Source organism: Polypterus senegalus, chromosome 2, assembly GCF_016835505.1.
Source record: "Polypterus senegalus isolate Bchr_013 chromosome 2, ASM1683550v1, whole genome shotgun sequence".
Taxonomy (NCBI): domain Eukaryota; kingdom Metazoa; phylum Chordata; class Cladistia; order Polypteriformes; family Polypteridae; genus Polypterus; species Polypterus senegalus.
Window position 1 is genome coordinate 9657836 of NC_053155.1, and position 25979 is coordinate 9683814.

Sequence of the window (25979 nt, forward strand, 5' to 3'; positions counted from 1 at the left end):
TCTTCAAGACTTATAAGTATTGTCTGTACAATAGAGATGGGTATAAGGTCTGGAAAAGCTGGGTCAGTTTATTTTAAGAACGCTTGTAATCTGGAAAAATGGTTTTGTTGGAAAGCTGAATTTGAAGCGTAATTGTCCATAAGATGCAAGCACGTTATCTATATACAGTTGTCAAAGGGTGTTAATACCAAGTGCTTTCCTAAGATTAAATACTAAGTATGTCTGAGAGGGTTAAAAAAGGCAATTATTCTGTAGTGGAGCAACAGACCACCATACTTTATAGTTTGTATGTGTCTGTTAGAATGCAGAAGTGGGGGAAGACGATGCAAAATTGCAAGTCAGTTATTGAGAAATGAAAAGAGCAGATAAAGCAGATTAGAAAACACAGAACTGAGTGGACAGTTCCTGGCTCAGGGTTCTGCTTGTATCAGTAGCACAGACAACAGAGTGCCAAAATCGATCAGCACGTGGTGTTTCCCTGAGTAGTCCTTGTTTAGCCTGGACATCCACCAGCCAGTTCTTTACAGTAAAGTTGTGAAAGTGGCTATTTATTCAGTGCAAGATAGTAGGAATAATTCCTATATGAACCCTATACTTTTTTTTTTTTAAACCCACACTTTGACCACAGCCAGACGTGATAAATGACATCATCAGAACAGATACAGGGTGCATTTGCATGAGCCTTAATAACCTGGTTATTTACAGAAGTATTATTTAGAGAAACTGGCTCAGTGGCCTCTGGGAAACCCACTTAACAGAGGTAGATTTCTCTGTGAATAATCCGATTATTGCAGCTCACTATGCCCCTTACGCTGGAGTTAATCAGTCATCTCTTGTTCACCTTCAAATAATCCAGAATTTCACAGCCAAGCATCTAACAGGCACATGAGAACAGAATCACACCACATCAGTCTTGGCATCTCTTCACTGGCTTCCTGTTTGCTACAGGATTGAGTTTAAAACTTTGTTTGCCCCGTCTTATCTTACTGGTCTCTTATAACTTTACTCTCCCTCATGATCACATAGGTCCTCTGAACAGATGTTACTGGCCATGTAAATCCTTAACTGGGTTTTTGTTCAGGATTTTCTATCCAGTGGCGTTCTATCCCCCTGCACTTTGTTAGCTTTGCACACGCTTTCAGCAGTTATGGGTACAAGAGTCCACAAGATAAATTTCCAGGGACAAATGTTAGGTTGATCACACGCTTCAGAAATCACTAAATTTAAATTGATGAACTGAACATACAGTGCTGAATTCAGTAACACAATCTCAAGAGCAGTAGGGTAGCACGTTATAAGTAGCATGCATTAAGGCAAGTAGAAAAATAAAAGTGTGGCGTGAAATGCTTTAAAAGAAATATATTAATAAGGCATCAGTTTGAGTAAGCATATTTATAAAAAATAAGTGAATTAATACAGGCGTCAAGCTTACTGTCAGCTTTGCGTTGACCGATGATTTTTAATTTGTTTTTTTGCAAAGCTTATAGACATGGGCTCTGAAACTGCACCATTAGGCACCAACCAGTAAAAGAAATGGAAGGATATTTCTCTTTTATTCTTTATGTTGCCCAACAAATTAAATTCTATGCAGCTCACAAGTATGTTAAATTGTTTAGAACTCGCGTGCAGCATACTTCTTTGACTCAATCGTTACAGTTGCAGCACCAGGATGCGGCAGTGCTTGAAAGTGCCAGCAGGTTCTTTTTCATAAGTTACAATGGTTTTATTATTCATATCTTTTTAAGTCCTTTTTTTAAAATTGCTTAAATTTAACTGGGAGCCAGTGTAAGGATTTAAGAACTGGAGTTATGTGTTTGTATTTTCTTGTTCTTGTAATAATTCTTGCAACAGCATTTTGGATTAACTGGAAGCTGTATAAAGAATATTTTGAAAATCCAGTGAACTCCGCATTGCAGTAGTCAATCCTACTAGAAATAAATGCATGAATGAATTTCTCAGTATTCTGCATATTTAGAAAATGCCTTAATTTCCCAAACAATATTTAAATGGAAGAAACATTTTTTGGACAGTTTTGCAATGTGCATTTTAAGTGTCATGCTAGAGTCAAAGTTAACGCTGAGCTTGTGGACTGATTCAGTTAAAGTAATGGTGATTCCCATTGAGTTAAACGATGACAAAATATTGCTGTGATCAACATCACTCCCTCCAATAGCATCTCTGAGTAGTTCTCATTCATCTACTCCTTTAATTCACTAACAACATCGGAGAAGCTTCATTTGATCTAAATGAAAGATATACAGTAACTGGGTGTCATTTGCATACAAGTGAATATTAACATTGTTTTCTAATGATAGATCCCAGTGGAATTTTGTAAAGTGAAAACAGTAAAGGTCCAGTATTGAGCTCTCTGGGACACCATATCTCTCTGTGCACATAGATGTTCAATCTATATACATCAGACTTCCAATATGACTCGAGTCCTGCCACGTGCAAAGGTTTACTGATGACACTGCTATTGTGGGCTGCATCAGGAGTGGGCAGGAGGAGGAGGAGTATAGGAAGCTAATCAAGGACTTTGTTAAATGGTGCGACTCAAACCACTTACACCTTAACACCAGCAAGACCAAGGAGCTGGTGGTGGATTTTAGGAGGCCCAGGCCCCTCATGGACCATGTGATCATCAGAGGTGACTGACTCTGTGCAGAGGGTGCAGACCTATAAATATCTGGGAGTGCAGCTGGATGACAAATTGGACTGGACTGCCAATACTGATGCTCTATGCAAGAAAGGTCAGAGCAGACTATACTTCCTTAGAAGGTTGACATCCTTCAATATCTGCAATAAGATGCTGCAGATGTTCTACCAGACGGTTGTGGCGAGTGCCCTCTTCTACGCGGTGGTGTGCTGGAGAGGCAGCATAAAGATGAAAGACACCTCACGCCTGGGCAAACTTATTTAGACGGCAGGCTCTATTGTAGCAGTAAAGTTGGACAGTTTAACATCTGTGGTAGAGCGACGGGCACTAAGCAAACTCCTGTCAATCATGGAGAATTCACTGCATCCACTGAACAGGATCATCTCCAGGCAGAGGAGTAACTTCAGTGACAGACTTTTGTCACCGTCTTGCTCCACTGACAGACTGAGGAGATCGTTCCTCCCCCACACTATGCGACTCTTTAATTCCACCCAGGGGAGTAAATGCTAATATTACTCAAAGTTATTGTCTGCTTTTACATGCGTTTTTATTACTCTTTAATTTAATACTGTTTCTTTGTATCAATATACTGCTGCTGGATTATGTGAATTTCCCCTTGGGATTAATAAAGTATCTATCTATCTATCTATCTATCTATCTATCTATCTATCTATCTATCTATCTATCTATCTATCTATCTATCTATCTATTATAGTGCCTTTCACTATCTATCTATCTATCTATCTATCTATCTATCTATCTATCTATCTATCTATCTATCTATCTATCTATCTATCTATCTATCTATCTGTGCACTAATGACTTGGTCCATGGAATGAGCAATCAATAATACAATTCATTCTCTTCCATACTTTTCTATTATCATTACCTTATCTAATACATCAAGCCTTCTGGCTCTTAATATACAGAAGTTTATCATCTTAACCAATCAACCAAAGCCACCAGTAACTTCGTATACATGTCAAATTTTCCATTATTCTAAAAATCGCTGTGTTAAGATTGGTGTCCTGCTGGCGTTCCCATTTATCTTATCACTGCCTTATAATACGGTTGTTTGGGTTTTCTCACTAATTTGTCCTTGTTTTTTAAAGGGGGTGTCTGTTACTTATTGTTACTTATTTACTTCATTTCAGGTAAGCATAACTGCGTTTTCCCAAAATTACCAAAGTTCAGCATACAAAATGGGATGCAGCAAAATCATGACACGTCAAAATGATTCCACAGATGATGCATCTTCTTTTTTAAAAGCTTTAGTAAAAATTCAAAGTAAAACCATTCTCACAAAAAAGAGAAAATTGATATAGCAAAAAAGAAAAGTTCTGTTTAAAGCTTAAAGTTCTTGTTTCATTTTTAAATGTTACAAATCACATCTAAGCATTTCTGAACCATTTTAAGTCCCTGTGAACTGGGACCTATCTAAACAACAACGGACTCAATTAACACACTGCATCTTAGTTATAGCGAGAAAGTTCTATCTGTTATTAACTTACAGGGTGAAAAGGCTATACCATTGTCTATGGCTATGACTAAGCAAACACTAATATGAATTTAACTTAAAGCATTAACTTTCTATGATTGGCTCTAACAGTAAGTAATTATGTTGTAGCTCCTCTAAGACAAGGCAAAAGCTTCACATGTCTAAGTTTTAAACAACATTTACTTCACCCTTTAATTACATTCATTTCTCATCCATCCATTTTCCAACCCGTTGAATCCAAACACAGGGTCACGGGGGTCCGCTGGAGCCAATCCCAGCCAACACAGGATGCAAGGCAGGAACTAATCCCGGTGAGGGCGCCAACCCACCGCAGGACACCCACACCCACACTCACACACCAAGCACACACTAGGGACAATTTAGAATCACCAATCCACCTAACCTGCATGTCTTTTGGATTGTGGGAGGAAACCGAAGTACCCGGAGGAAACCCACACAGACACGGGGAGAACATGCAAACTCCACGTAGGGAGGACCCGGGAAGCGAACCCGGGTCATTCAGTTCTCATCCTTTTGTTTAATAGTTGTCATAATTTCATATAAGCATACACTTGTATTAAATTGTAAAAATGATCATGTATTGATTAAAAATATCGATTAAAATTCATTATTATCTGTTCTCACACCATCTTCACATGTCCAGCAATAAGGAGACACTTTGTGTTTGTCTCGTTGTAAATGTGTGCATTGCCTCTATGACTGTCTTCGTTATCAGCAGTAAACCCCATGATGAATTCACTGCCATTTCACTGCCATTTTAAACAGACAGTTTTTAACAGCTCTCATTCATACTTCTCAAAGTGCATTTTCAATTGAAACATAAAATGGAGGTCTCTTGTATGGCCTGTATAAAAGGAGCTTTTCTAAAAAATCAACATTTCACATTCTTCTAGACGCAAGTAAAAACATTTCAGTTATAAACATTTTTTTTCTTTTCTTAGTTTGCCTCAACTAAGATGTATCCCTTTGTACTCAAACTTCTTCACACTCAATGACTGACCGCACCTGCGTATGTCAGTGGGCAGAGGTGCAAGGTATAAATGGTCTGAAAATGTCAGCTGCTGACACTAAATGCATATTCTCTGTTAATCTGAAGTAGAAAAATAGAAAAGGTGATAACTAAGCAAAAGCAACCACAGATACTGGGAACAATTTGTGCTGTTTGTGAACGGTTCAGCAAGTGTTATGCAGCTCTGTCCCTGGGCACTTGGATGGCCTCTGAGCATTGGCCTGGGTGCTCAGGGACAGCACCAGAGTTACACAAACTCGTTCATCACAGGCAGGAAGCGGAAATGTCAGGAAATGCAAGCCCACCTACCACTTTGGTACTTATAAGCATAAATAATCATTTAATTCTATAGCAATCCAACGCACCAGACTGAATACCGTTGTCCTGGCTATTGAATAATAAAAAATGTAAACGTATGAAGGACATCATGCTAACAGACAGAAGATAGAAGAACTTGGCATTTGTGGAGAAAGATAGCAAACCTCCAGTTTAGGGCATTCTTAAATGAAAATAAATCCAAAGAGTTGTACAGCCATTTGACACCAGCAAAGTTGTGTTCAGGCTGACGGCCTCTTGGCCATTCTTGAATGTCATGTTGTGCTCAGCTCAGACCTACATCTACCGCTGTGTCCATCACAAGCGATACCCTAGGTTATCAGCCCCTCTGATGTCTCTTTTCATGGTCTTAGTAAGATCATTAACATCTTCTATGAACTAATACAGTATGAAGTTCATCATAGGCTGATCAATTAGGAGTGGACAGCAGTGAATTTAGAGAACTTCAGCATGTGATTGGTGGTGCACCCTTAATAGTGGGAACAACAATTCAAAGTTTGGGAGCAATGTAGCTAGAGACTTGACCTCCAAGAAAGATCTGATTGATCCTTGACATATATGATGATCTGCATCTTGTGATTCAGACTCTGGACTCTGTGTCAGGAGTTGCATTTAGAACTACAGCAAGAATAGGATTTGAGACCCTCAAAAAATTATCAGGCCAGGCCTCCTATGCCTCACCCCAATGGGCTTAATTCCAGTTCCACTGGCCTGCTACACACCTTGCACTATCCAAAATAGATTTAAACCTCAAAGATATGCTTAAACATCTTAAATATTTAAAGTGTCCCTCAAAGAAAGGAACTGTAAAAACCATTGGTAGAAGAGACCAACTGAACAGGGAATCTTTAACAATAATAAAAAAAAAAAAATCTTATTAGAAAAGCAAAAATGCCACAAAGGCTCAAAAGGGAGCAAAGGGGGTTGACTAAAAAGACAATCCACCAGGAATAAGTCTCAATACATAATCCATAAGAATTAACCAGTAAAAGAAATCCCAACAATTGACTCGATACACCCAATAGAACTTCAGTAAGCCACGTCAAGAGTTCTCCATTGGTTTTGACAATAGATATTAAAGGGAGGAGTTAGGTGTGGTGATGTCAGCGTGGCCCCACCTCTTTACATTTAAAGAGACAGTACATAATGTTTGGGCTTATGCTGTGATTTTGTCAGCTGTTGCAGATGCCTGTTCAGAAAAAACATTTGAAATACTGGCGTGGCAGGACGGTCCTCTCATAAACTTATGTTGACTGTTTTGTAGTGTGTTATTTTCATGTTGGTACTTTCTAAATTATGTCTTATTGTAGTTTCCTTTGGCCACACCACTTCAGAACACAGACTTGAGAATTTAGCTGGGCCTTTGGGCTGTGCTCCACTCTTGTTTTATTTCTTATAAATTTGAATGCATACTGACATTTGAAGGCAGTTCTCTTGCTTTGGAACACACAAGTAAACATCAACCTTCTTAGTGAGGAATGTCACAAAGGTGTCAGGCAGTTTTATGTAAGGGAAGTTTTCATTGTCATGAACTTCCCGGCGTTCAAATTAGCATAAATTTGTTCAGGGTTTTCTATGTGGTCTATGTGTGTGAATCACTACGTGCTTCTTAAACTGGTTTTCTCTTCCTCCAACAAGACACAAAATTCATTACATTCATGATATCACTGCTCGCCGAACAATTTAAATACTAAGATGTATCACTTGGTATCATTTTCATGTTGATTGGAATTGAAGCACCCTGTCCACAGATTTTTCCTGCCTCCCGCAAGATGCTTGCTGTGCAGTGCTCGACCTTTGATGAAATAATTTATTGCAGCAGTATTGTCTCTTTCAAATGTGCTAACCCCCAATTCCTGTCCTTCCTTTTCTTTCTCCAAGTAACTACTTGCCAAAAGTCAGCTCTGTAATAGATGTAAAGCCATCTGTAAGCTGAGAACTTTTTCAAATAACATTGAAATATCTTCGTAGTACATGTTTAATTATTCTGCCCATCCAGGGTCGCTACAGCCCCAGCAAGCATATAGCGTGTGGCAGGAAAAATCCCTGAACAGGGAGCTGCCTCATTGCTAACGTCACATACACCATGTCCTCACATTTAATTATTAACAATATAGATTATTTAAATGATGTTACAGTTTTATCAGTATAATGTAATAAACATGCATTACTGAATTTCATCTTAAAAATGATATCAAGAGCTCCAAGAAGATAGCGTTTGGAAATCTAAATCGACTTAGAAGCCAGTTGTCATCATATGTAAAATATGTGCTTTATAAAGTGGCTCAGGTTGTGCAATATTATAACTGAAGTGCAAGTTTACAGTGAGGTGATTGTACTTATAAGTACAAACAGTTCTACCAGGAGCATTTAATGGACTGATTGAGTGTGTTTAGAGCTCTTGGGATGAAACTGTTTCTGAAGCGCGAGGTCCCTACAGGAAAGGCTCTGAAGCGTTTGTTTTATTGTCAGACTTCAAATAGTCTGTGCACATGGCTGAGATAGCTGTGATGCTTGATGCTGTATACCGATAATCCAATCAGCTGCTGTAGAGCTGTGATTCCATACTCAGATACAGTGGATAAATACTCCGAGTAGTGCACTGAGAGTAACACTAAAGCAGCTATGATATTTGGAATGGGTTCTTTTCTGAAAGAGTTCTGCTGGGTGGCTACGGCACACATGTCTGGCACCACTGTATGAATCATATACCATACACATCTTCTCTCCTAGCTTACTGCTTACTTGCTGTGCTTTATTCATATTGGATTAAACCTCAACAAGAAAGTATCAGAGCTAAAAAGCGAAATTACTAGAATAAATGAAGAACATGGCAGGCGTCCAAGCGAGACTCTACATAGAAAAAGGCAGGCTCTGCATTCACAGCTCAACCTCTTAACAACTAAAGAAACTGAACAACTAATTTATAAATAGAAGACATCATTACTATGAACACGGAGAGAAAGCACAACAAATCCACAAGCAAGAAGTTCGTAATACAATCCCAGTAATCACCAACACGAAGGGAGATGAAATCATTGATCATAAAAATATAATGCACACATTTAGAGACTACTATAAATCCTTATATTCTACGTAGTTTAAAGAAGACAACACACAATCTATTGCATTTCTGGATACATTACAGATACCACAAATAGATACTTTTAGCACGGAGGAATTGGATAAACCTCTGGTGCTATCAGAATTACTAGATGCTATAAAGTCACTTCAAGGCGGGTAAACAGCAGGCCCTGAAGGCTACCCTGCAGAATTTTATAAGAAATTCTCCACTCAGCTAGCTCCCCTCTTATTAGCAACATTTACAGAAGCTAGAGACAATCAAATTCTACCTAAAACTTTTCGCCAAGCATTAATCACCATCTTTCCTAAACAAAATAAGGATTACAATGTGCCTCATACAGACCAGTTTCACTTCTGAATAATGATGTTAAGATACTCTCAAAAATCATAGCTAGAAGGATGGAGAAAGTGCTGCCTTCGGTAATATCACAAGATCAAACTGGATTTATCAAAGTTCGACACTTATCTTTCAATCTTCGATGCCTGTTTAATGTAATATACTCACCAGCAAAGTCAAACACCCCAGAAATATTATTATCATTGGATGCAGAAAAAGCATTTGACATGATTGAATGGCTGCAGTGGGCTGGCGCCCTGCCTGGGGTTGGTTTCCTGCCTTGCGCCCTGTGTTGGCTGGGATTGGCTCTGGTAGACCCTGTGACCCTGTAGTTAGGATATAGCAGGTTGGATAATGGATGGATGGATGATTGAATGGAAATACCTTTTCACTACATTACAGAAATTTGGGTTTGGCCCAAACATTTGTGCATGGGTCAAACTACTGTATACCAATCCAGAAGCTTTAGTTTGTATTAACAGCATTTGTTCAGACTACTGTAAACTAGAACGTGGTACAAGACAAGGATGCCCCTTGTCACCAATGCTATTTGCAATCGCCATTGAACCACTGGCAATACACTGTCGAAATGCTTATCAGATAAGGGGGATTATCAGAAAAGGACTGGAACAGAAAATTTCTCTATGTGCAGATGATATGGTACTGTATATATCAGACCCACAAAATTCTTTGCCTGCAGTCTTAACAGCACTTACAGAATTTCAAAAGATGTCTGGTCTCAGAATTAATTTGAATAGAAGTGTGCTCTTTCCAGTGAATTCTCAAGCACACAATATTAGATTAGACACCCTACCTTTTATTATGGCAGATCTGTTTAAATACCTAGGGGTAAATATCACAAGTAAACACAAAGCTCTTTATTAACAAAATGTCACCGTCTGCATGGAAAAAAATAAGCAAGACTTGCATAGATGGTCAACCTTTCATCTCACTCTAGCTGGAAGAATTAATGTTAATATGAATATCCTTCCTAAGCTTCTCTTTTTATTTCAAAACATTCCAATATACATCAGTAAATCATTTTTAAGCAATTAAATTCAACAATAACCTCATTTATTTGGAACTCAAAGCATCCACATATCCAAAGTGCAACCTTACAAAGACCTAAGGCAGAAGGTGGCATGGCTCTACCCAACTTTCAGTTTTATTACTGGGCAGCAAGCATACAAGCTATAAAAACCTGACCACAAATAGATGAACATACACAGGCCTGGTCCGCAATAGAAGTAAAATCCTGCAGTATTCCCTTCTTTGTGCCCCAATAAATGTAAGTTATGGCCAATATACTAATAACTCAATTGTGCTTCACTCACTCAGAATATGAACCAGTGTAGAAAGCATTTTAAGATGGAGAATCTTTTATCTGTGGCACCTCTGCAAGAAAACCACCTCTTTCAACCCTCGCAAACATATGCAGTTTTAAATATCTGGAAAAAACTTGGGGATTAAATTGCTTAGAGATCTTTATATAGACAACATCTTTGCATCCTATGAACAATTACAATCCAAATGTAACTTTCCAGCTACACATTTCTTTCACTATCTTCAAATTAGGAACTTTATTAAACAGAACCTGCCCGATTTTCCTCATTTTGCACCCTCCTCCATGCTGGAAAAATATTGCTCAATTTCAAGGTCTTAGACACCATCTCTGCAATATATAAAATTATTATACAGTCCCTCCCTTTGAAAGATCCAAGAGGACATTGGGAAAAAGATCTCTTAATCAATATATCAGAAAAGGAGTGGAAAGTAGCAATGCAGAGGATTTACTCGAGCTCCAAATGCGCAAAGCATACAATTATTCAATTCAAAATTATATATCGAGCACATCTGTCTCACTTAAAACTCTCCAAAATGTTTCCAGGGTGAGCTCCAACCTGCGAACGCTGCAATCAAGTCCCAGCTTTACTGGGTCACATGTTTTGGGCCTGCAGCAAATTAACATCATTTTGGACCAAAATCTTTAATTACCTTTCAGACAGCCTTGGTCTCACAATCCCTCCTAACCCACTAACAGCTGTGTTTGGGGTTTTTCCAGATGGGTTTAAAGTGGAGAAGGACAAACAAACTGTGATTGCATTCACTATACTTTTGGCACGCAGACTTATTTTGCTAAACTGGACGAATCATAACTCTCCTCTTTTAAGTCAGTGGGTAACTGATGTTTTATACTATTTGAAATTGGAAAAGATCAAATTCTCAGTTAGAGGATCTGTACAGAATTTTTTCAAAAACTGGCAGGATCTAATCAATAATATTTTAGAATAAGCTCTTAAAGCACCAAGGAAGCAATTCTCTCCGCATTTCTTTTTCTTCTCCATTCATCTCTATTGCCTTATTAAACTCATCAATTTAGGTTTGTTTACAAGCTTTACGTTTTACCCCATTGTCCATGCTCTCTCTCAAGGGTGGGGATTGATTTGTTTTCAGTCCTATTTTTTGTAAAAATTGACCTATTTGTATGGAATGATTACAATACAAAAAATATATCCAGGCCTAGTATATACATAACTTTTTAAGTTGTTTTTTTCCTTAGTATGTTAATTCCTGTTGAATGTGGTGGGCTGGCCAGTGCTGATAATACCACTGCTAAACTTTTACCACACTGACAGATTCTAAAACTGCATCTGTGAAATTTAGTTTATACTAGAAGGTCAATGGCAGTCCATGTAGGTAATAATGTGATGGTGACATCAATGAAGAGAGGGGGTCTGCTGTTAAGGTTCTGTTTTGATGTGCTGCATATTCTGTTCAGCACTGAGATATTTTATACTTTCACGGTTTTATGTCATGTGTTATAGTGGAAGTACCTGACACTGATGTCTGTTTATACATTGGGTTAAGGTATGAAAGCAGATATTTCAGTGTTTCCTGAAATGTTAAATCTTTTGTCTTATCTGGCAGTCCCATCTGTCATCTTCACTACTTCCACTTCATAAATGTCTGTGCTCTCACAATATGACAATTTCTTTTTTTTGTGTGTAATGTTGAATTCCACAATTGCAGGACCTCCAATACTTTGTTGTATTCCCCGGCTTTGTGTGTTTTCACAAATAGCTGTTTAGTCCCACATTAATAAACTGATCCATGGACCACAGAAAGTACCTACAGTGGGTGGGCCCGAGGTAATGGGGTTTACAAACATCACTGCAGGTCTCCACAATATTACAAGACACAGCACCAGTGCCAGTATTCGATAATGTTGTTATAAAGATGATTATCATTTATCTACTGTAATCAAAACAGTGAGTCATGTGCTAAAAAATTGCATTTCATAATTTTTAATGACTTATCACATTAAGTAACAACACACAGCTTTTAAGATAGCTTTGCTTTTTTTAAATTTGTTTTGAAAAAATGATAGAAATGAATATTGCGCCATCAGTTCATTTCAGAGTGATTGTCATGTGTTGACAATGCAGTAAAATTCCAATCTTCATGTTTAACCAACACAAATCAGGCCATTTCTATCCTCGTCCAGTGACCAGAATTTCACTCTTTACTTTATGTATAATAATACCACAGAATAGCAGGTAGTTAGTAATATTTAATATAATAATATTTATTCTTGAGTGCTTAACGAGGTTAGCGAACGCAGATATAAACCCTTGATGCTTATTGTTAGAAAGTCACTGTGCACTACGGACTGGAAGATAAAATAATATCCCATTATATAAAAAAGGTGATTGGGCAGATCAGAGCAACTATAGGCCAGTAGGCTTAATGTGCATCACAGGAATATCAAGGGTAAGATTGAGTAGCACATGGCAAGAACAGGAGTTTTACTGAATAGTCAGCATGGGATCAGAAGAGGGAGGTTGTGTTTTATTAACATGCTGGAATTCAGAGAAAGCAACAAAAGGGTATGATCAAAGTGGAACTTATGATAGAATTTATCTTGACTCTCAAAGTCTTTTTATAAGGTGCCACATGAGAGGTTGGGCATCAAAATAAAAGAAGTGGTAGTTCAGGGTGTTGCCTGTAGATGGAGGCAGAGTTGACTAAAACACAAGGAACAGAGGGTTATGGTGCAAGGAACCCTATCAGAGTTACCACTCCTTCACTCCTTCAAGCAAGCTTTGTCGTCTTCCTCCTGATTCTGGCTTGTCTGACTGAAGTCAAACAGTACCTTTAATCTGGGACCTGTGAGTATTTCTGGTGTAAGAGCATAAACCGCTGGAAGCACTTCTGGGCCAATCGCATGTTCCAGAAAGTAGGCATTATGCATCCCTTCAGCTCCTCCTGGCAGCCCCATGGACTCGGCACCGCTGCCACCCGGGACTACAACAACCAGGGTGCTTTGCCTGCATTTGAGTGGGAATCCTAAACCAGGGAGGTTGCCACTTGGTGTATTGGGGAAGAGAATGTCCTTAATACATTGTCTTCCTTGGTCCATCCATGCCGTTGGCATCCCTGCTGGGTAAGGATCCCAGTTCTGCTCCGGCCTTGCTTCCTATCCCAGTGTGCTGTCTCTCACACATCTTATAATGGTGTAGTCCCTGACTGTCATAAAATTACGGCTGTTGCCAGTGTTGTTAAAAAGCTGATGATTTTTGCTCCTGTTTCCAATTTTGCCCTTCTTGCCAAAATTTTTAAATCTGTTGTTGCTTACCAACTACGGGTCTGTTTGAACAGATTGAAAAGCTTCCTTAACAAGAATTATTGGAGAAAGTTTGAATCGTTAATCAAAAGAAATAATTAACAAAGACACGGTCACGGTCTTGTGGCCTAAAGCCAGGCAGAGATTTAGAAGCTAAAGATCAGTTTCAACTATCCTGGACCAGAGGATGATGGGTAAATAATAAAGCCAACCATCTAATCACAGACCAAGCCTGAACCAAAATAAACTAGTGCCCAAAGTAAATATTGACTTTTATATACAGTATAATATCAATCGCTAACATACACAGGCTACTGCGACTCCATTTAAACTGTGCCCATGTGATAACCTCACACATCACTCAGGCCTCAATCACACGATGGCAGTCATCACAAAACATCAACAAGTGATGGCAAAAATGGGCTCTCAAAATTGTGGCAAAATCACATCACCTTGAGAACAATATAAATGAACAAGTCATGTAAAAATGATTAGTATGAAATTATTAAAAATTCACATAAGGAATTTGACAAATCATTGGTGGCAGATTGTTGCTTTGTCCACTCATTTGAATGTTTTTATTTAATAAAGATGTTCTTTTTAGTTCATTGGTGCCTTTTTCTTGTGTTAGGATCTTTGGTATATTTTGAATTTGTGCCCCAGCGTATCCATTTTCTTTTTGTACAGTTTTTGACACCTTTGGTGTACCTTTAAACAGCTCATTGTCTCTCTTTGACTTCAGTTTATTTCTTTTATTTCAGATGATGACTGCTGTCCTGCCATCACTGGTGAGGCGTTTGACATTCCCTGCTCTTTGAACGCTGAAGAGTCTTTAAAGAAAGAGGACATTTCATTTGAATGGACAACATCTGAAGGTCTCATTGTTCATACATTTATCGATGGAGAAGACCGTCTGGGAAATCACGACCCGCAGTTCTCTTCATATTAGAACTGCCACATGGCGACTTCTCCCTGAGGCTGTCTGATGTGTCTGTCCGTCAGTGATGAGCTGGAGTTTGCATGTTGTTACAGCAGAGCCAAGGGGCACAGCTGACCTCTGTCTGAGAGCCGTCTTCAGATCGCAGGTAAGGAAACCTGACCATGTAAATGCTGTCCATCCCGTGGCCAGCAAGCTTGGTGATCTTGAATAGCGGAGCCTGTTACCTGAAATGATGAGCTGCTGTTTTATGATAGTGATGTATGAGTGACAGGAAGAAGAAGAACAAGATTGTGTGCCAGTTTGTTTTTTTTTTCCACTTCAAAATAAGAGACAGCAGTAATTTTGTCTTTATTGTGTGCATCAAGGTGTTTAGTGAACATCATCATCATCATCATACACAGTGAGTGTTGTGATGTTTGATTTTCATCCACCTGTTGCTCACCAATGCAAATCCAAGCCTAGCAGTGAAACAAACCAATAATAATGTGTGCTGCACAGCTCCCTTTGTCCTACTTCCTCATTCTCACATCTTAAATATTTTTAAACACCATTATGTGTCCCATTCAGTTCTCCAGACTATCTCAGCCCAGTGTGTTAAATTCATTCATACAGTAATCCCTCCTCAATTGCAGGGGTTGCGTTCCAGAAACCAGCCCCACAATAGGTGAAAATCCGCGAAGTAGAAACCATATGTTTGTATAGTTATTTTTATATATTTTATGCCCTTATAAACTCTCCCACACTGTTAAAATTATTAGAGCCCTCTAGACATGAAATAACACCCTTTAGTCAAAAGTTTAAACTGTGCTCCATGACAAGACAGAGATGACAGTTCTTTCTCAAAATTAAAATAATACAAAAATATATTCTCTTCAAAGGAGCGCCGTCAGGAGCAGAGAATGTCAGAGAGAGAGAAAGCGCGAAAAAAGCAAACAATCAAAAAATTAATACGTGCTTTTGGGCTTTTAAGTATGCCGAAGCACCGCGATAAAGCGGCATTTTGTAGAGGAGCGTCAGTATCCTCTAGGCAAACAGCCTCTGTGCAAACAGCCCCTCTGCTCACAGCCCCTCCGTCAGACGCAGAGAATGTCAGAGAGAGAGAGAAAAGCAAACAATCAAGCACCGCCAGGAAGCACATCGATATCATTGAGGAGTTTTATTTAATACGTAATACATGCTCTGCTACCAGTAGCGTCCCTTGTATGAAATCAACTGGGCAAACAAACTGAGGAAGCATGTAGCAAAAATTAAAAGACCCATTGTCCGCAAAAATCTGTGAACCAGCGAAAAATCCGTGATATATATTTCGATATGCTTACATTTAAAATCTGTGATAGTGTGAAGCCGCGAAAGTCGAAGCGCGATATAGCGAGGGATTACTGTATAGCAAAAACATTTTGGATAAGATGGTAATAAAAGAATGTGGGAATGATTTGATATTTTAATTATATTTGCTGATTTAACCCTTATAGTCACATTGCTGTGTTCAGACTGAAGTGTGACAGAAAGATACAAGGAGTGCATTTAGCCAGTCTCCTTACTTCTGCAAATGAACCTGATTCCTTTTGTTTGTTATGCAAGGCTAATTTTTTCCCATGAAATATTCTATACTGAAGTCCCAATCCTTTCCAATTACTTCTTATATTTTTAAATAATTTTAGTAATTCCATTCTAAGTTGTGTTACTGTGGTTGCAGAGGGTATGTGTGGTAGTTCTTTAAATCCTTTTGAGGTGGTTTTGGTCACTTGGAGCATGATGTCCACAGCCAAAGCAAGAAGGAAAAAATAAAATGAAGTGTCATGTTTGTTAACCTAAATAAAAAAGAAAAGACAAACACAGGGATAGAACACAACGCTTAAAGAAGCAGAATTTAAACAGAAAACACTCAGCCCATCTGTTCGTGCACCTGTTGAAGCCCCTTCTGTCTATCTATCTATCTATCTATCTATCTATCTACAGTATCTATCTATCGATCGATCGATCGATCGTGGACAGGCCACTAGTCCATCTGTGAGCCACACACGTGTAAACCCATTTTCATATGCAATTATTATTCTAATAATAATAGTAATAATAGTTATTGTTAAGTACACTGAGCAGTCACTGCGGCATACAGACACAAAAGAACAACCACATAAACCTGAACCTCTTTCTTTTGCTGAACAATTGTCTTAGCTCTGAAACAAAAACAATATAAGTTATCAAGTGAAAGCCTCGAACGTATGCTGGGAATAGGCTGTGCAGTGGTCATTTTGGTGGGCTTTGAAGACAAAGGGGAAAGCTGAAAATCGTGGAATATGACATTAACTGAAAGACTGTCCACTTCAGTTGTAACAGTAAGTAATTAAATGTCTTCTGCATCTTCTCTAAAAATGAGCCTTATTGTCAGTCCAGGGAAAGATGAACGGGAAAGGTTTACTTTTGAAGGCCTTGTAGTTGTTTAGCATATGTGTTGTTCATGTTTCATTTCTTATTGTCATTGTGTGTGTCGTCCAAAGGAAGAGGGGTTTCAAACTGTGGCCATCTACACAAGGGAAGCAACATAATAAACGTGACTTGCTTTGAAGAGTTTTAATGTCATAATATCAGTGGAGGTTGTACTGATATTATACATTGGTAGACACCCTCTATCGCCCGCTATTTCTGTGTCTGATGTTATCAGTCAGGCCCTAGCAGTCATTTTCTAACCACTTAGCTGCACCTTTCAAAAGAATGTGCTGCATATTTTCAGTTCTTTTTCTTTAAAGTTTGTTGACAACTGGCTGGACATCTAAGACCGACTTATAGTCAATGATGTCCACAGAGTAAGTTCTCAGAAAGTGATAAGGCTTCACTATTGGCTGTCAGTACTATAAAGGAAAGCTGATTGACAGCTAAGAATTACCAATCAAATTAATACAATAAGACTGAGGATGGCTGGTGCTAATTCTAAAGTATAATGAGGGTGATAGAAATGTAACACATTAGACAGGAGTTCATAAGACAGTAATGGCAGTGCGGACACTATTTACACCAAGGACATCCTGACATGGAACCTACCATGTACCAGCTATAGGTATGGATTTGGCCCATAATGCCCAAAGACATTGAGGAAGATTTTAGTACTTGTCCAGCCTGCACCATATCAGTATTAGCTGTAGTGTCACAGGATGAAATGATGGCAGGCACTTGGGCAAAAAGGAGTCTTAATGAATAATCTGAAGTCGAACTGTCAAAACTAATAATTGTGCGTTAAGACCTTTTAAATTAAGAATCTACAAGCTTCAAGAAATCAATACACATGATGCCAGTGAAAATAAAGTCACGCCATTCACATCATGTGACAATGACAAGTTGTGTCATAGTAACAAGTACCAAAAGTGTCAGCACAGCAGAAATTTGAAAACATGACGGAAAATTAAAATAAGTCCAAAGACCAAAATGAAAAGGAAAAATAAATCTGAAAAAGGTCAACCTGCATCAATCCCTCCCTGAAACAGTCCAAAAGAGAAAAATGTATTAAATCCTGGAGAAATTGGCCAAATACATGTCTGGTGACAAACATGGCAGGCACTTGCCTCCAGTACTGTATTTGAAACTTCTGTAGATCTGCTTGACCCTGAATTTCCTAGTCAGACTCCTCAAGGTGGTTTTGCTTTGATTTAAGAGGCATTCTGAAAGGAAGAGGCAGGTCCAGGTGGTCAGGTCCCTGAAGTGGCGTCATAGGTGGAATAGTGTCAATCTTCCTTCCTGCAGAGGGAGGAGATGAAGAAGAGAGAACGTTATCGCATAGCGCCACCTCATGTCTCGGCAGAGAATTACAATCATACAAGCCCTTAAGCTCTTCCCTATGCGCACGTGTGTGACACTGTGTAATCAAATTTCGCACTGTGCCTTGTGAACTTGAACCCGGACACAGGCAGACAGACATCTTAAATTCACCACACACTTGTTTATTTACACTATATATAGCAGTCCCGCGCTCAAATCCCCAGTGCCTCTTGCACCGATTTCCCCAAGTCCAGGCCTTACAATGCCTCTCTCTTCCTTCAGGCCTTACAATGCCTCTCTCTCTCTCTCTCTCTCTCTCTCTCTCTCTCTCTCTGGCCGCCTTCAGTCCTCCCGTTAGCTCCTTCCTCTTCCACCCGACTTCCGCCCTAGACTGAAAGGAGGCGGCCCCTTATATACTGCTCCCGGATGAGCACCAGGTGTTTCCGGCATTCCCTCCTTGGCCACACCCCAGCGTGGCGGAAGTGCCGGCTGTCCTCCCAGCAGCTCTCCGGCGCCACACAGTCTTCCCCAGCACTTCCTGGTGTGGCGGAAGTGCTGGGCTCCAGGGTTCCTCAGGCTCCAGGGCGCCGCCTGGCGGTGGCCACGGGCCCCTACAGGGTTGGGCTTCCAAACCCTCTACCCGTGGCCCCCAATACAACCAGGGCGATCGCCTTGCGGTCTGGAGGAGGCACAAGCCCTCCTCTGGTCTTCCTGGCGCCCCGCCGGGCTCCATCCCGCCAGGGACCACACGGATAAACCGGCATCGGGCGCCGCCTGGCGGTGACCTCGGGTCCCTACAGGGTTGGGCTTCTAAGCCCTGTACCCGAGGCCCCCAACATAACCAGGACGGACGCCCCCTCGCAGTCTGGAGGAGGCACAAGCCCTCCTCTCGTCTTCAATTGCCACTTTTATTTTTAGTTTTATCACTAACCTCTTACATGTGATCTTGTCAAAAGTTTTCTTGAAGTCTGAGATCCACTCTGATCGTCTTTTTGTTGCTTCCTCATAAAATCTTTGCATATCAATAAAACATGGTCTCTCCACCTAAACCCATACTTTCTACACATTGACACTTCTGGTCTTCACATGGGAGACTTGATTTCTTTCTACCTTAAGCACTTGAAGATTAATACTGTTAGGTCCTGACACAGCTTGTTTGATTTGAGCCTTTGGGAGGCAGCAGACAGTTTTTCATTTAGTTTGCATACACAGACGTTATTTATTTCTGCAGAAACAGAAGGTGCCACTGAAAGCTTAGAAGAAAACCTTTGGCATGGAGATTGCCGTTCACACATTAAAGTTGCTGCCACCTCGGCATGTTGGCTTCTACAATGTCTTACATAATGTTAGCATACATTTCAGTCACGCAGCACTTTTTCTACCTGGTACCCCCATTTCCGGGCTCCATAATGTTTGGGACACCACAATGGCAGGTCACCGCAGAATTTACTGTGCCACTGCTGTCAGCAGTTCCATCATCAATGACGAGAAGTGTGCCAGTACTTCCGACAGCCATACCATAACACCCCTCAGCGCCATGTTTAACAGATGATGTGATCTACTTTGGATCTTGACCTGTTCCTTCTCGTATCGTATACAATTATACGATATCTTCTTTTCTTTTCTTCTGTGTATAAAATTGTTGTTCATCTGTACTTAGTGTATTTGTTTTCTTTGATATCCTGCTTATTCTTCCCATTTGTAACTCATCTATCCTAAGCGGACCTTCACTTCATGTGACTGGTGGCTGTTTCATTTATGAAGAGAAATCTCTCGACAGTCCTATTGAGAGCAGTAGAATGTTGTGCTAGAGAGCTCAGAGCAGTGCGGCATCATGACGAGTCCTCCTCGCAGGCGTATCTCAAAAGTTTCACAACTCTGATAAGTAGCAGATAGCAAATGCAAGTCCAAATGCAGGCAGGTGGATCAGTGAAATGGCAAAAGTATCCAAAAAGAATGAAGTAGAAAGTGATGACTTGGAGGAGATGGTCAGTTCACAAACAGGAAAAGAGGAAACATCAAGAAGTGACAGGCGGGCAGGCACAACATGCTCTGTCAGTCAGTCAGCTTGTTTCATTCCCTGTTCATCAATACTTTTTTTTTAAGTTTTTTTCTAAGTATAAGTAATTTCAAATACGCTGACGATGTAGAAATAGCACAGTTTTTTCAGCCTCTTTGACGTTGTCATGATATGCACACCTGTATCAAAACACAAAATAGCATGGCATTTTCAAAACACAACATATAAATGGCATAAGATCAGTTGAAATAACCTGAAGTTAAAGAGCAAACCCAAGGCCTCTGTCAGCACACCGACTGAAGCCATGTCTGTCTAGTGGATTGATAACCTGACTTGTATACAGACTGTGCATTTTGCAGTTCCTGTTAGTGACTCACTGATATTAGAAATGTCTCCATATTACAGTACTCCTCATGTTTACCTTCACATTTGTTAGCTTTTGACATATTTAAATTAGCACACTTGCCTTTTCCTATCAACAACATACCCATATTTACCTTATCGACTCACTGATTTTTATTTTTTATGTCTGATGATGTCTTTTCCTATTGAATTTTTTTGTTAATTTTGTTTCTTCCCATTTTTGTTTCATTTTTGAAGCATTTTATTTGAAGCCTGCATTTTCGGTCATCTAGATAAAACTAGCTTGATGTACACTCACCAGTCACTTTATTTAGGGACCCATTGCTAGTACCAGGTTGGACCTCCTTTTGCCTTCAGTACTGGCATAGATTCAACAAGGTGCTAGAAACAGTCCTCTGGGATTTTGATCCATATTGACTTGATTGCATCGTGAACTTACTGCCTATTTGTCAGCTGCGCATTCGTGATGTAAATCTCCCGCTCCTCCAGATCCAAAATGTGCTGTATTTGATTGAGATCTGGTGACTGTGGAGGCCATTGAGTACAGTGAACTCCTGGTCATGTTCAATTACCAGTTTGAGATGACTTCAGCTTTGTGACAAGGCTCATTATCCTGCTGGGAGTAGCCATCAGAAGACGGCTACACTGCGGTCATAAAGGGATATATGTGCCAGCAACAACAGTTGCCTGTTCATAGATGACAAGAATATCAATCACCTGGTTTGGTCTCCTGCTGTTGTAGTCCATCTGTTTCAAGGTTTGTCGTGTTGTGTTTTCAGAGATGCTCTTCTGCATACCTCGCTTGTAACAAGTGTTTATTTCAGTTACTGTTGCCTTTCTGTCAGCTCAGACCAGTCTAGCCATTCTCCTATGAACTCTGGCATCAACAAATCATTTTCGCCCAGTGAACTGCTGCTCACTGGATATTTTCCCTTTTTCTGACCATGCTCTGTAAACCTTAAAGATGGGTGTGCATGAAAATTCTAGCAGATCAGCAGTTTCTGAAATACTCAGAGCAGCCCGCCTGGCACTACCAACCATGCCACATACAAAGTCACTTCAGTTCCTTTTCTTCTGATGCTGGGAATAAACTTCAGCAGCTTGCCTTGACAATGTCTACTCGCCTAAATGCATTGAGTTGCTGCCATGTGATTGGCTGATTAGATATTTGCGTTAAGAAGAAGCTGAACAAGTGTATCTAATAAAGTGGCCAGTGAGTGTATGAACATTTTCAGGATGGCATTACTCAAAAGTCAGGATGAGTTTTTCCTCCATTAACACTAGAATTACCAAAGCTTAAGAAAAGACTCGTAAATCTGGCCCACCTCAAATCCGCTCGCACCTCTCCAATCGCCATTCTTTGTGTTGTAAATGTGTCGAGCAGCCTGCTATTCCATCCCAATACCCCGAACCACAGTTTAGAAATGACAAAAACCTCTCCCAACTGAAGCCTTATTTATCAGGGAGTCTTCGACCTGTATGGGCTAAAGAAATATATTGTTATTTGGAACATATGCATTTCACATGTGTTCCGTGTATACATTGATCTATGTAAGTGTAGGATGACAGAAATGTTAAACACATACCTAAAAGAAAAACTTTTTTCCATCTTTTAGTACTAACAATAAAACTTTGACATGAAGTGTATAATGTGTGAAGACTTAAGTCCAAATATCAAATGAGCAATTTCACAATAGATACAAGTATAAAAAAACAAGTGCTCTTTTATTGAAGACTATAACCGAAGAAAAAGAAATCAGGTAAGTGTGGGTTTTGGATTCCAATGCAAGGCTTTTAAAATGCATGATACGTGACTCCATATTCAAATAGTTGACAATCGGGTGTTTAAATGTTTTTGTTGTCACTTAAGTGAGTGCAGCATGTCTATTGTCAGAACACACTGTGAAGCAAGCTGGAAATATCCAGGGCACCTGTGAAAGCATGACGTCTTCCTCTTACTGTATATCTATCAATATATCTAGATCTATATATATCCACTGTATATATCTCTAGATTTACTCACAGGTTGTGAGTAGTCAATTCTTAGTAGGTGCTACGGGCCGCGATTGGCCCGAAATTTCAATTCTTGGTAGCGAAAAGCAATCTGATTGGTTCCCACTACCAAGAATTCCCCCAACTCACAGCTACTCTGAGAGACCTCCCTCCAAACTTCAGCCTTGGCTAACTTGTTCTGTTGGTCATCTCCTTGTCAGCCGCAGCTAGGTGACTTGTTCCGCAATCTGCTGCACAAACTCTGTAAGGTCTGCCTGGTCTGCCATTAGCATGGTCTCAATATTTCAGATGTCAATGTTGATAATTTGACACGTTCCCAGAATGTATGGCCTAGTGATACTGGGGCAAGATAGCAATGTTCTTTTTTTGGACAGTGTTAAAAGGGATAAGTGTGATCGATGGAAAACTTTAATTTGAATTATTGAGTTCTTTGCATATATGGAGCTGAAGTGAAGTCTATGTATGGCAGAGTTGCATTACTTTTCTGAGATGTCAATTGAAAGGTCCTTTTCCCACCGGACCCTAGGATTTATGAATAGAGAATTCTTTGAGATGTTTTACAGTTTGTTGAGATGCTGTCTCAGTCTTCAAGACTTATAAGTATTGTCTGTACAATAGAGATGGGTATAAGGTCTGGAAAAGCTGGGTCAGTTTATTTTAAGAACGCTTGTAATCTGGAAAAATGGTTTTGTTGGAAAGCTGAATTTGAAGCGTAATTGTCCATAAGATGCAAGCACGTTATCTATATACAGTTGTCAAAGGGTGTTAATACCAAGTGCTTTCCTAAGATTAAATACTAAGTATGTCTGAGAGGGTTAAAAAAGGCAATTATTCTGTAGTGGAGCAACAGACCACCATACTTTATAGTTTGTATGTGTCTGTTAGAATGCAGAAGTGGGGGAAGACGATGCAAAATTGCAAGTCAGTTATTGAGAAATGAAAAGAGCAGATAAAGCAGATTAGAAAACACAGAACTGAGTGGACAGTTCCTGGCTCAGGGTTCTGCTTGTATCAGTAGCACAGACAACAGAGTGCCAAAATCGATCAGCACGTGGTGTTTCCCTGAGTAGTCCTTGTTTAGCCTGGACATCCACCAGCCAGTTCTTTACAGTAAAGTTGTGAAAGTGGCTATTTATTCAGTGCAAGATAGTAGGAATAATTCCTATATGAACCCTATACTTTTTTTTTTTTAAACCCACACTTTGACCACAGCCAGACGTGATAAATGACATCATCAGAACAGATACAGGGTGCATTTGCATGAGCCTTAATAACCTGGTTATTTACAGAAGTATTATTTAGAGAAACTGGCTCAGTGGCCTCTGGGAAACCCACTTAACAGAGGTAGATTTCTCTGTGAATAATCCGATTATTGCAGCTCACTATGCCCCTTACGCTGGAGTTAATCAGTCATCTCTTGTTCACCTTCAAATAATCCAGAATTTCACAGCCAAGCATCTAACAGGCACATGAGAACAGAATCACACCACATCAGTCTTGGCATCTCTTCACTGGCTTCCTGTTTGCTACAGGATTGAGTTTAAAACTTTGTTTGCCCCGTCTTATCTTACTGGTCTCTTATAACTTTACTCTCCCTCATGATCACATAGGTCCTCTGAACAGATGTTACTGGCCATGTAAATCCTTAACTGGGTTTTTGTTCAGGATTTTCTATCCAGTGGCGTTCTATCCCCCTGCACTTTGTTAGCTTTGCACACGCTTTCAGCAGTTATGGGTACAAGAGTCCACAAGATAAATTTCCAGGGACAAATGTTCGGTTGATCACACGCTTCAGAAATCACTAAATTTAAATTGATGAACTGAACATACAGTGCTGAATTCAGTAACACAATCTCAAGAGCAGTAGGGTAGCACGTTATAAGTAGCATGCATTAAGGCAAGTAGAAAAATAAAAGTGTGGCGTGAAATGCTTTAAAAGAAATATATTAATAAGGCATCAGTTTGAGTAAGCATATTTATAAAAAATAAGTGAATTAATACAGGCGTCAAGCTTACTGTCAGCTTTGCGTTGACCGATGATTTTTAATTTGTTTTTTTGCAAAGCTTATAGACATGGGCTCTGAAACTGCACCATTAGGCACCAACCAGTAAAAGAAATGGAAGGATATTTCTCTTTTATTCTTTATGTTGCCCAACAAATTAAATTCTATGCAGCTCACAAGTATGTTAAATTGTTTAGAACTCGCAGTGCAGCATACTTCTTTGACTCAATCGTTACAGTTGCAGCACCAGGATGCGGCAGTGCTTGAAAGTGCCAGCAGGTTCTTTTTCATAAGTTACAATGGTTTTATTATTCATATCTTTTTAAGTCCTTTTTTTAAAATTGCTTAAATTTAACTGGGAGCCAGTGTAAGGATTTAAGAACTGGAGTTATGTGTTTGTATTTTCTTGTTCTTGTAATAATTCTTGCAACAGCATTTTGGATTAACTGGAAGCTGTATAAAGAATATTTTGAAAATCCAGTGAACTCCGCATTGCAGTAGTCAATCCTACTAGAAATAAATGCATGAATGAATTTCTCAGTATTCTGCATATTTAGAAAATGCCTTAATTTCCCAAACAATATTTAAATGGAAGAAACATTTTTTGGACAGTTTTGCAATGTGCATTTTAAGTGTCATGCTAGAGTCAAAGTTAACGCTGAGCTTGTGGACTGATTCAGTTAAAGTAATGGTGATTCCCATTGAGTTAAACGATGACAAAATATTGCTGTGATCAACATCACTCCCTCCAATAGCATCTCTGAGTAGTTCTCATTCATCTACTCCTTTAATTCACTAACAACATCGGAGAAGCTTCATTTGATCTAAATGAAAGATATACAGTAACTGGGTGTCATTTGCATACAAGTGAATATTAACATTGTTTTCTAATGATAGATCCCAGTGGAATTTTGTAAAGTGAAAACAGTAAAGGTCCGAGTATTGAGCTCTCTGGGACACCATATCTCGCCTCTGTGCACATAGATGTTCAATCTATATACATCAGACTTCCAATATGACTCGGAGTCCTGCCACGTGCAAAGGTTTACTGATGACACTGCTATTGTGGGCTGCATCAGGAGTGGGCAGGAGGAGGAGGAGTATAGGAAGCTAATCAAGGACTTTGTTAAATGGTGCGACTCAAACCACTTACACCTTAACACCAGCAAGACCAAGGAGCTGGTGGTGGATTTTAGGAGGCCCAGGCCCCTCATGGACCATGTGATCATCAGAGGTGACTGACTCTGTGCAGAGGGTGCAGACCTATAAATATCTGGGAGTGCAGCTGGATGACAAATTGGACTGGACTGCCAATACTGATGCTC